Here is a 13,086-nt window from a genome sequence, read left to right as displayed (position 1 = left end):
AATATAACATCTCCACATTCACAAATATACATTTCTGACATTCAAAAACAAAACAAAAACAAATCAGCGACCAATATAGCCACCTTTCTTTGCAAGGACACTCAAAAGCCTGCCATCCATGGATTCTGTCAGTGTTTTGATCTGTTCACCATCAACATTGCGTGCAGCAGCAACCACAGCCTCCCAGACACTGTTCAGAGAGGTGTACTGTTTTCCCTCCTTGTAAACCTCACATTTGATGATGGACCACAGGTTCTCAATGGGGTTCAGATCAGGTGAACAAGGAGGCCATGTCATTAGTTTTTCTTCTTTTATACCCTTTCTTGCCAGCCACGCTGTGGAGTACTTGGACGCGTGTGATGGAGCATTGTCCTGCATGAAAATCATGTTTTTCTTGAAGGATGCAGACTTCTTCCTGTACCACTGCTTGAAGAAGGTGTCTTCCAGAAACTGGCAGTAGGACTGGGAGTTGAGCTTGACTCCATCCTCAACCCGAAAAGGCCCCACAAGCTCATCTTTGATGATACCAGCCCAAACCAGTACTCCACCTCCACCTTGCTGGCGTCTGAGTGGGACTGGAGCTCTCTGCCCTTTACCAATCCAGCCACGGGCCCATCCATCTGGCCCATCAAGACTCACTCTCATTTCATCAGTCCATAAAACCTTAGAAAAACCAGTCTTGAGATATTTCTTGGCCCAGTCTTGACGTTTCAGCTTGTGTGTCTTGTTCAGTGGTGGTCGTCTTTCAGCCTTTCTTACCTTGGCCATGTCTCTGAGTATTGCACACCTTGTGCTTTTGGGCACTCCAGTGATGTTGCAGCTCTGAAATATGGCCAAACTGGTGGCAAGTGGCATCTTGGCAGCTGCACGCTTGACTTTTCTCAGTTCATGGGCAGTTATTTTGCGCCTTGGTTTTTCCACACGCTTCTTGCGACCCTGTTGACTATTTTGAATGAAACGCTTGATTGTTCGATGATCACGCTTCAGAAGCTTTGCAATTTTGAGACTGCTGCATCCCTCTGCAAGATATCTCACTATTTTTGACTTTTCTGAGCCTGTCAAGTCCTTCTTTTGACCCATTTTGCCAAAGGAAAGGACGTTGCCTAATAATTATGCACACCTGATATAGGGTGTTGATGTCATTAGACCACACCCCTTCTCATTACAGAGATGCACATCACCTAATATGCTTAATTGGTAGTAGGCTTTCGAGCCTATACAGCTTGGAGTGAGACAACATGCATGAAGAGGATGATGTGTACAAAATACTCATTTGCCTAATAATTCTGCACTCCCTGTACTTCAAGTCGACACACACTCACACCCTCCTCCATGAGACCATCTACCATCCCAAACATACATTTAAACGCATTGTTAAGTCACAGATCATCAGATTTCACAGAATAGCATCCCGTGAAGAAGACCTTCAGGAGTCCATCGCTGTCCTCTTCCTCAGTCTTAGAAGTAGGGGATATTCAAACAGGTTCCTCAGGGCCATTAAGAAGAAAACTCTTTTAGAACTGGGCTCACCCGGGACCACTAGCCCAGGGACAGGGGTGGGGTGGGGGTATTGTACCTCTGATTACCACTTACTCACATTTGCCTCTACAGCGGGCCTTCATTTGTAACTTTGAGAAGCTTCTAACCAGTGTGAGCCACTTCCAAGATTGTAGGGTGATAGCAGCTCACAGAAAGGACAAAAATCTAAAGGATGTGTTCGTTGAAACGAAGCTCTGGGATCACCATGAGTAGAGAAACCGAGGGACGAACCACTGGGCCCTAAGACAAAAGCGATACCTGTTCAATCCACATGGGGGAGCTGAAGCTCCAATTCTGAATAGAATTACACTTAATAGTATAGAGGGTGGGCCATTTATGTGGATACACTGTAATAACAGGGGAATGGTTGGTGATATTAAAGTCCTGTTTGTGGCACATTAGTATATGTGAGGGGGCAAACTCCTCAAGATGGGTGGTGACCATGGTGGACATTTAGAAGTCGGCCATCTTGGATACAACTTTTGTTTTTGCAATAGGAAGAGTGCCATGTGACACATCAAACTTATTGGTAATGTCACAAGAAAAACAATGGTGTGCTTGGTTTCAACGTAACTTTATTATTTAGTGTCACAGCAGCCACTGTTGTTCAGTAAAAACTCTGACTTTTCAATTAATCTTTAGAAAAATTGAATTTTTCACTTTAACTAAAAACAAAGATATGAGACTTTCATTTACTTTCATTTGCAAAGTGGTGCTTTTCATACACACAGACATGAAAACAATGCACTTTACCAATATTACAAAAGAGAGCTCACATACAAAAAATTAGTTAGATCTACAAAAAAAATTGCAATAGTTTCTTAGTTTAATCTATTTATAAAGCAGTGAACTTTGACCTCTGCTAATCTGCAATGTGATAATTAACAGACAGCGAGGCAAAGGGAAGAGGATTTGATTCTTGTCAGAGTGTGAAAGTTGATTTGTGTCCAGAGGGAACAAAATATAATCGATGCTATGTCTTCTGCTTTTAGCTGTCACACAGCAGGTCATCTTACCCGTCGCACCAACGCTCTGCATGTCCGTCTCTCGTTTCCTCCATGAATCTTCCTCTTTTCCTCCTCCCATAGTCTCTAGATTTAAAATCCCTGTTCTCATACATACTGCACATACTTCTCTTTCCTCTTCCATTGCCGTTGGACAGTTTCCACTCACACCTTGCTGGCCAACAACACAGATCTTATTGATAACCGGAAGTTTGATTTGGCAAAGGTTTTGTAACGCAGACTCTTCCTGACACAACAGAGTACACTTTTGCTGTTCAAAAGTGATTTTGAATGAAAATGGAAAAATGTTCAATAGAAGTCCTTAAAGTAGCCAGACAGATTAAACCAAACAGAGCTCACATTACTCCTTGTTTAGTGACCTTTTCCATTACCGCACGGGCCTACCATAAAAACAAATGAGCTGTAATCAGCTGGCTTTAAGATCATATTTTGACTTTCAATGGCTTTACATTTCAGCAGTTTTAGCTGAGCCAAAAGATTATCATCCAGAAGCAGACAAAGTTGTCATATCCCTTGAAGACTCTGCTTTTAGGGAAGTTCTTCTAACGAGCCTGAAATGGAGCTGAGGAGGTAATTGCGTGTGAAAAGGGCAATGTGCTGAAGAACATAAGAGGCTATAAAATAAGGAGGAACCCATTATAGCCAAAATAAGAGATTTCAACTGGAAAACAGTTTAAAGCAAGCAGGCAGAGTTTCAGCTGGAATGGTACAGCTGATTACCTGGGGTTAATGACCGGCAGGCTCCTATTATACAGAACATATGATAGAGATGTGGCCGACTAATTTTGGGGCAAACTAACTTTCATTCTTCAGTGAATCTACTTGTTTTATGGTACAATGAGAGAAGCTGAGGGAAAGTTCTTGATCAAAAGTTGTTACAAAAGCCAGAAAAAACTTCAGTGACTGCAGTTTTAGTAGGATTTGATGCAAAAACTGCAAAGACTGAAAACCAAACAAATTTTTTTTATAGATTTTCTCCACGTACACTGAATGCACCACAGCTACAGAGGTGCAGAAGTGCACAAAATGCCGGTCACACTCAAAACCTTATTTTGTTTGTTGATGAAAAATAAAATCGGGCATGGCAACATTTTTTATTTTTTCACAGATATTTGGGGGGGAAACGAATATTTAAAAAAATGTAGCAGATTTCTTTTCGTTTGATAAAATATAACCAAGTGCAAATGTTTTTGTGAAACTGCAGGACAAACGTCAGGACTCCTTAACTGCTACACATGTGGGCATGTAGATTACCAGTTCAAAGCTTTTTCTCTTTGCTGCTGTCAGTTACTGGATATTTCTGCAGATGAATTATTTAAATCTTCCCAGAACAACAGACATCTTCTCTTGGCTCAGCAGGGTCAGTTTCACAGCTGCCTTCAGACAGGCTCACAGACTCCAGCAGCGCTGAAACCTGCTGTCAGGAGCACGTTCAACAGAACGTTCAACAGAATTACATGAATGCCTACAAACACAGATGTTTCTGTACACAGCGGGAATTACGAGCACAAACTGTCACATCATGACAATGCTAGCTTCCTGATGCTGACAGCATTAAGGTTTCTCTAAGGATTATATTTCTGCACAAATGCACATTTCTCTTAATGCCACAACATGAAATATTTGACACTTAAAAAAAAATCAATTTGGGTGATTTTCTTTTCAATTTAAAAATTTACATATGTCACAACCTAAAAAAGAAAAAACATGGAAACTGTAATTTGTAGTATTTCAAAAGTAATTTGCAGCCTACATGTGGTGTGTTTTCCTAACCATAGTTACGGTTGTACCTCATACTTTATACCTTTACAGGCACTGTGTGTAAAATCTCACCACTAGATGTCAGTAGACTGTAGATTGCAGTTAACTGAGGACTGTTTTCTTATCCCTCCCTGTTCAAGTGCATAATCTACTGTAGGAGAAAGGACTGTAGTGAATATAGGCAGTGAGTCCAGTGTTTGCCTCGGCTGTCAATATGTCAAGTGTCTATTTACTGCAGATGAGGCTGTAAACTTAGTCCAATATGAGCCGACGAGTCAGCGAAGCTCACTTCTGTCCATTGACAGCGACACTGAGGAAGCTTTGAGGATTTCTTCTATGTCAGTAAGCGCTGCTGTTTTTCTGTTAGCCAGCATCAGTGCATCTGACATTGTTGGACTCGAACACTCAGAAAATAAACTCTTATATGATGTGTGAACTGTTTAACAGAGAGAAAGTGAGATTTTTAGGGCGCTCGAGCCTCACATTAGCTGAATTGCTGTTAGCCGTCCAGTGATGGCAGGGTTGCGTGTCTATTGTCTGCTGATAATAAGTAATTGCAACAATTTTGGGAATAACAAAGCATGTATGTGAAAATTTCTGTCTTGCATGTTGAGTTTTCTTCCACCCCCTCTCAGAGGATAAAACAGAGGTGTGAGCCTTTATATGTTGAGTCTGAAGGTGCAAACGCAAATTAAAATTTGTCCCCATGGCACACAAATACCTACAAGTTCTGTCCTTTCCTTTCCAGTTTGTTAGAAGACGCAATTAAATGTATTTTTATGAGTAAAGCATTCAGTTTTTCTATTAAATAAACTAAACATAAATGACTGTCCCTTTAAATAAGTGCGGACCAACACGCTGTTGCTTAGTTTGTTTTACTGCAGTAGCCTTTACATGTCCATGAGTAGTCACGTATGCAGTGAGGGGGGCCTGGACTCAGGCACTTGAAAGCACAGCCACCTTGGCGCTGGTGTCTTGCGCCTCCCACCCGAGGAGCATTCAGCAGTGCCAGCTGAGCCCAATCTCTGCATGGCAGCTGCACCTCCAGCTTAGGAGCTTAGGTCACCATGACACCTTCTCATCTGCTCCTTAAAATGGAATCAGCCAGGGAGCCTATAGAGAAGCTGCCTATAGAGTGCACACAGATTAGCTATCATTCCATGTACTGTTAAGTATTACTAATATTAAGTGTCATCACACTAAGTATGCCCTGACTGATATATGAACGCTTAAGCCCGCCCAGGAAATGACGACCTCTATCCAGGGAGTACATCCACACAGCAGCATTATGTGCTTATGTGGTAGTGTATATAATGATCAGTTACTGAAATAAAACCTTAAACAACAACCCTGAAACAAGTCTGTAACTGTGCAAATGTGACCATCGAGCATTATGCCACGATTCTGTTCAGTCAAGCATCTCAGGACAAATTAGAGTTATGCAGTCATGAATGGGCTTTCAATATGCTCCCTCAGCTCCTGTTTGTTGTAAATCAATGATGGTCCTAGGTCTGTCTTGTAAAAGGGATTATGCATCTCAAGAGACATTGCAGTTAACAAAGCAAAATCAATATTTAAAAGATTTTGAGTAGAATTCTCAATAAAGAGAGACGGTAAAGTGCAGCCTCAGAAAAACAAGCAGTTACATAATAGAAGGAGCCTTAGGAATTTAAGCAGGAATGTTAATGAATAGCAGTGTGGGATGTAAAGTCATAGTTTATAAACTATTAAGAAAATGAGGATATTTTAATTCCACCCTACAGTGATGCCAGTTGTAACAGGAAAACGGTGAAACTTCATGAAACTTCATAAAAAGAAAGTGAAAAATGTTGAAGGGCCTGAGCTGACGCGAAGATGAATCTTGGACGATACGCTGCACACGACGCCAGCGGCCCAGCTGCCAAAACAGGAAGAAATAATGGCTTCAAGTAATGACTTGTCAGCCTTTGTATGAAGGAATGAGACAGAAATAGCTCCGCTTGAATTAAAAAAAAGAAGAAGAAAGTGAGTCTATTTTTACTCTGTCCTCTTCGCCTTTTGTCTAATTTTAGTCTAGAATTAGTCTCGCTGGCTGCCTGAGCAGGGGTCTCATCAAGCTGCACAAGGGTGCTGAAGATATTACAGGAAGGAGTGCACATTTCTTTTAACTTTAAACACCTTGATTCACACAAGCACACAAATATTCACAGTTCTCAGAGTCAAGGTTTATTCATGGAGAGGTCAGTGGGAGTCATCCGATTAGAGAAAAGCTTCAGGTATTTTGGGAGCTTTTCGACTCTGACATCATTGTAAAAGTCACTGCAGATGTGAGTGTCATTGACTTAATGAGCGGTTTCACCTTCGCTATACCCCCAGTGATGATGAGGCATTAGCTCAGTGTGCAGGACACCAGAGTACACTTTTGCCGTTCAACTTTAACATTTCCAGGCAAAAAGCACTTTGCTCATAATTGGCCTGTGCAATTAGCCAGACTCTCTCCTTTGTTCATGAACAGCAGAGCTACAGTCGGGGTGAAGAAAGAAGAACGTTTCATGTACTGCAGTTTTCATCTTGACCAACTATACAGCAGTTCAACACAAACTACTACTTTGCTTGTTTGTTTTGCTGGATGTGAAGTTCTTTTGACAAACGACAAATTAAAGGAAAACAAATCTCAGCTGCACGGAGGGCCTTTTGGTTCCACAAACCAATGGGACGATAGAGAGGAGCAGTCACACCCCACAGTAAAAAGATTAGGTTTTAACCTGACCGACGACAACATTCACTGCAACATTCACACGTTACAACCTGCAGGTTCATGAAACATGTTACAGTCTGCTTCTACATCACTCCCTGTCCACAGATTTGCGGAGTAAAAGACGAGCAGCACACCGCAGACGATGCTCCACAGGAAAGCACGAAGTCCATTTCTTAGTTATTATTTATTGATATATTATTGAGATTATTTCACGTTAAATACTGAAGTTAAATGGCACAGCTGGTCAAATGGTGTAAGGCACTTGGTGCTATAGCCAGTAACTGACATCATTTTCATACTCGTATCACTCAGTTGATCTTCTTGTGAACGATAAACAGTAAAGATTCGTATTTGATTGTGTTTGTGAGGGAATTCAACTCAGTTCTGAAACAATATTTTCACCATCTATTGATTTTTTTTAAATTTATGGGTTAAATGCTCTAGTGTGCAGTACTGTAGTTTCAGTAATGTGTTTATATAGTCATTATATTTATATATAGCTGATTTTTCAGGACAACTCTTCACTCCTACATGGACAGTGAAGAGTGAGCACAATTTTGGACATAAAGTGAGCAGCAGCATAGACTCTGATGACACAGCAGCCCTGATTGAAAATGAACAGTCTCAGTCTGAGGTAAAATGTCACCTAAGCCTGAAATCAATTGCAATCTCCCCTTAGTGTTGTCTCCCAGGAACTGGATGTTCCTCCAGCCAGCAGTCCCGCTCTGCTTGGGCAGTACCGAGGATGATACCTGACACTTCCTAAACTTCCCCCTGGAAGCTGATGGAAAACTGCATCTTTAGAAGCTCACAGTCTGACAGTAATGATAAGAACGACTAACAAGAGTTGGCTAAATGATAAACAGATGATGGGCTGAGTATCGTGTGTCTCACACAGCAGCATGGTCGACCTGAGTGCCGGTGTGTATCTCAGTCACAGGCAGGTGTTATCGCCGGGTGAGACGACACAGGAGGTGATTTGGTGCCCCAACATGTGTCAGCAAGCAGATTTACACAATAACAGTCTGTACACCATTTATTTAGACACAAAATTCTCTGTCAAGGTCCCGATAAATCAAACGTGACCGTCAAACAGCCGGTGATTTTTCTAAAGAACAAAGACGTTTAATTTCAACTTAAAACATCCACATGAGGAATGTTCCGGTTTTAAACTCTTTCAGCTCAACAATTACAACAAACTGTCATCGATGTTGGCTGAGAAACAGTTAAGAAGAAGGTCTGTGCCTTTGTTTAAATGCTCAACATAAGCACTGGTGTAGCCGGATACAACAAATGCTGTCTGTGTGTGTGTGTGTAAAGTAAAAGCTTTGACGGTGTGATATTTTTGGATATGCTCCTGAGTTATATAGAGATCGATGTTTACCAGGTGTAGTAGCAGGATATTGCATTAGTCCTGGTGAAGGTCATTAAGAGCTCTGTGCAGGATACCCTTTGGTAATTCGGTGTATTGTACCCGTTTAACTGCAGTCACGCCACAGGAGCGATGCTAAACTTTCTGTCTTGGGTTTAGTTCACGCCAACATTTGCCTCCCAACAAACTGACAAACAAACGTTTTGTTAATCAGTGACTTCCAGTGCCAAATGTCAGCTCCTCAGGAAACTGTGAAGATGTCTGATCATAAGTGTGAGCGCTGATGAAACATCCTTTACACAATTACTCTGATTACTTGTTTCCCTGAACTTCAGAACATGAACACTGCTGTTCAGGGTTACTTAGGTTCACACACAGTCGTACTTGCTTGGACCTCTTACATTCATTCCGTACCATATGAAGATATTACCAGAGTGCCTGTATTATGGAGGCCAGATCAGTTTGTTTCACACACAGTTTGTGTTGCCATCCACCAAGTTTCTTCCATTTATCCGATTCAGAGCATTCACAAATGATTTGTTTTGTTTTTATTTACAGTGAATCAACAAAAACAAAGGAAACAAACTTGTATTATACTCTTGATGCATCTCAGTCATCCAGGAAAGTAAATCTCCAAAAATTGATTCTGTTCGTCTGGACGTAGCGTTTTGTGGGAGAAACGTTTCGTCATCATCCAGGTGACATCTTCAGTCTCAGCTGACTGCAGGTTTCAATCTTATAAACAGCACATTTGCATAATGACTGAAACCAGCCCACTGAAGGAACAATGGGCTGGGAGGTCAGTTCCTTAATCTTAATTATGCAAATTCTCATGACCATTGGTCAACAACCACTGACCAAAACCCGGGTCTCTGTGGCTTTTAAACCCCAAAACACGCTGCGCCAAAAATTGTTCCACCCCAAAGATCGGGTCCCCCGACACAAACAGAGTAACAGAGTGTACGCTGTTAAGTGCAGGAGGATTGCCAGGATTTATACATCGGGGAAACCAAACAACCTCTGGCTAAGAGGATGGCACAGCACAGAAGAGCTACTTCGTCAGGCCAGGACTCTGCAGTCTATTCACACCTACAGGCCAGTGGACACTATTTCAATGATGAGGATGTAACATCCTGGACAGGGAGGAACGCTGGTTTGAGGGCGGAGTCAAGGAGGCCAGTTATGTGAAAAGGGAAAGACCATCTCTGAATCAAGGAGGGGCCTAAGGGTACATCTGTCACCATCTTACAATGCTGTGATTGCAGCCATTCCCCAACTCTCTGTGAATGGGACTCATGGTTATTGATCAGTGGTCTTTGATCAGCGGGTTTTGGTCAGTGGTTGTTGACCAATGGTCATGAGAATTTGCATAATTACGATTAAGGAACTGACCTCTCAGCCCATTGTTCCTTCAGTGGGCTGGTTTCAATCATTATGCAAATGTCCTGTTTATAAGATTGAAACCTGCAGTCAGCTGAGACTGAAGACGTCACCTGATGATGACGAAACGTTTCTCCCACAAAAAGCTACGTGCAGACGAACAGAAGCAACTTTTGGAGATTGTATTATACGGTCATACCAATATTTTGGTCCTCCTCCCACTGAGTGCGGGTATTGTGAAGACGTCTCACCTCAGCGCAGCGATGGGCAAATTCAAATTAAAACTTTATGTCTTCTCAGTCCTTTGACCCAAAAGCTGTCAGCCAAACACGCGTCACTTAACTACAAATGCAAACGTGGAATAGCAAACACTAGCATCTGCCTTCTCTTCAAACGCACACTCGTGTTTGAAGACACACTCCTCCTACTTTGCCTGCTGACATTCAGTCAGTCATGTCAGCAGCGATGTCTCACAGAGGCCCGTCTGCTGTGTCAGGATGCTCCCCGAGTTAACCTCACCACGGGCCGCTCTGAGCATTAAGTAGCAATATAAATGGAAATTAGACCTTCCAATGAAGAGAAAATGAAGTGCAAGGAAACAATATATGTTCCCAGATAAGTAACAATGATAAAGATGCCACAGAAATGAAATGACTGCCTGGATTACTTGCTTGTTGGAAGAACCAAAGACTGAATGGAGTGAATGCCTCAATTAGGATTTGTGTGTCTTATTGTTAAAACATATACTTCTTTTGCTCCACCAAAACTGAGCACCGTGATAACTATTTTAGTGGAGATGCTGAAAACTTGAACACGGGGTCAGGGGATTTTTACTTTCTACACTGCTGGTACTACACATTGGCTTCTAAAACAATTTCAAGGCCAAGTTTAAACAACACTAGCTAAATATACCACATTAAACCCCTTCCCACATCACTGCTTCTTTAATCCTGCCTGAAAAAATGCCTGGGTTTGTTCAAACGGCAGAAACCAAACACGAGCTCAGTGACTTTCACTGTGGATGTTTGACGCTCGTGTTCCAGCGGGCAGGAATCTGTCAGGATCCAAACGTTTCAGAGACACGTTCGGGAAAACTTACGGAACGAGCTTTCACCTTCTCAGTTATAATAATAAAAGCATGATGTCTGGGTGGGTGGGTGACTGTGGATTCTTGTCTGTGTGTGGCTTTTTTAAGCCGTGCCTTCAGGGCATCGAGATAGCGATCACACCGGGTCACAGCAGCAAGCTGAAAAACGTGTAGCCATCATCTGCTCTGACAGAAGTAGCAAACGGCCGCCTGAGTTCACAAGAGCCAACCCTCCCTCCTGCTGCTGCCAGCTCATCACATGAGCGCTACCGTGTTTCCATCATAAACAACGGAGGTAGCTGATTTCACACAGGCAAACATGAACCATCATGAACCAACAAACTAACCATTTAATAACCATTTAATCCGATTCAGACTCACGGGGATGAAGGCTGGGATTTTTCCCAGCTGTGAGAGGGCAAAAGGCACGGCACGGCACACAACCCGGACAGGTTGGCAGTCTGTCGCAGGATCTTTAAAATACGCATAAATATCAGTGTTTCTTTATTGTTATCCATTGTAGGTGCTGTGTTAGTTTGTCATAGGTTGTTTCTGTGGGGTTTTTAAGGATTGAAGACACTCCAGACATCTGTGTCCCAACAAAACTGGCTTAATATTTACAGAATAATGTTCTTCTCTCCCCTATTGCACCGTCGAGGAGCGTGCCAGGATACATTTCACTGCATGCTGTACTTGTATAGCTATGCATGTGACAAACAAGCAACCTTGAATCTTGATCTTGAATCGATGTGGGAGGGCTTCCCAGAGGCACATGTTGGGCCAAGGCTTGGGTGAGCGCAGCCAGCTGATGATTGAGTTGCCGTAGCATTTGTTCGTGCCGCTCCAGTACCGCTTCCGTAGAAACGACGATATGCTGGGCAGGGGCTGAGTCCGCTGAGTCCATCGTAAGGCTGGATCGTTACTGTCACGGTTCGCTTGAGGACTCACACGCAGGACTCAGAGGCACAGTCAGTATTTATTACAGTTCCACCAGGTGTATATACAAACAGTGCAGGGGATTGTGCTATATACAAAGCGGTGACAGGGAAAGGGCTCCGGGGAAATCCAGGTAGGGAAAAGACACTTGCTCCTCTTCTGGCTCTCTCTCCAAACACTCACACAAAAGGGAATCCACTCGGGGAATGCAGGGTCGGGTCCAGGGGATCTATGTACAGGAGGAAACACACGTTAGACGTTTTGCACAGGGACGCAAAAGAGAACTTGCTCAGAGCCGGGCTGCACTGACGCGAGTCACACACAACGATCCAGCGCTGAGTAGAAGCCACTCCCTGGCTTAAATGCTGGCTGCGCTGACGAGGCCCAGGTGTTTCCTCTTCAGAGGGGGCGTGGGCCGAGGGCGTGAACCCACCATGAGTTCCGCCCTGGCGAGAGAGCGAGAGAGAGAGAGAGAACACTACTAGTCAGCGGCCTGCTGATCCCCTGGCCGTGACAAACACAGCTGCTGCACATTCATGGTCAGTACTGTGCGTTTGGCTCAATCAACAAGTCACAAACACACAACAGTGGCTGGTGTTAGGCATGTGGGGCTACTTTGACTTTTTTAGTGGGAAGTCCGAGCTGAGTGGCTGTTCCACAAATAACTTCACTGGGAACTCAGGACTGCACCATAAGAACCAACAATTCCTGTTTCTGCTCAGTTCAATCCTGAATTAGACATATATGCCTAAATGCACTGAATTGCTCCGATGTGATTGGCTAATTATAGATATTTTATATATATAATTATATTATATTCTTTGCTAATGAGTAACTGAACCCGAAGCGTACCTAATAAAGTGGCTGGTGAGTGTACAATTTAAAATAAATACAAACTTATCCGTGCACTTGGAAACAAATACTTATTATTTCTGATAAAAAAGTCTTTACATTTCCTGTGGGTGTAAATATTCGTTCCTCCAGGCTGCTGACCTCTCACAGATATCCTGCAGCCCCTTGCGACCCGGTGCTAGATAAGCAGGAACAGAAAAAGGATGGATGGATGTTTGCTGTTGTTTGTGCCAAGAGGGAGCATGACGCAGCGGTCAACCACCGAGGCCGGGCCCGTCAGGTTAGAGCGCCCTTTTTTTCCTCGGCGCTCTCAATCATCACAGAACAATCTCACATCGCAGCTCTCCCGGACCTGCCACATTTCATCTGGTGTCTATTTATCACGCTGGGGTCAGAC

Source organism: Simochromis diagramma, unplaced genomic scaffold, assembly GCF_900408965.1.
Source record: "Simochromis diagramma unplaced genomic scaffold, fSimDia1.1 OVJJ01000419.1, whole genome shotgun sequence".
NCBI lineage: Eukaryota > Metazoa > Chordata > Actinopteri > Cichliformes > Cichlidae > Simochromis > Simochromis diagramma.
The sequence above is the reverse complement of the archived record's forward strand: the minus strand, read 5'-3'. Positions refer to the sequence as shown.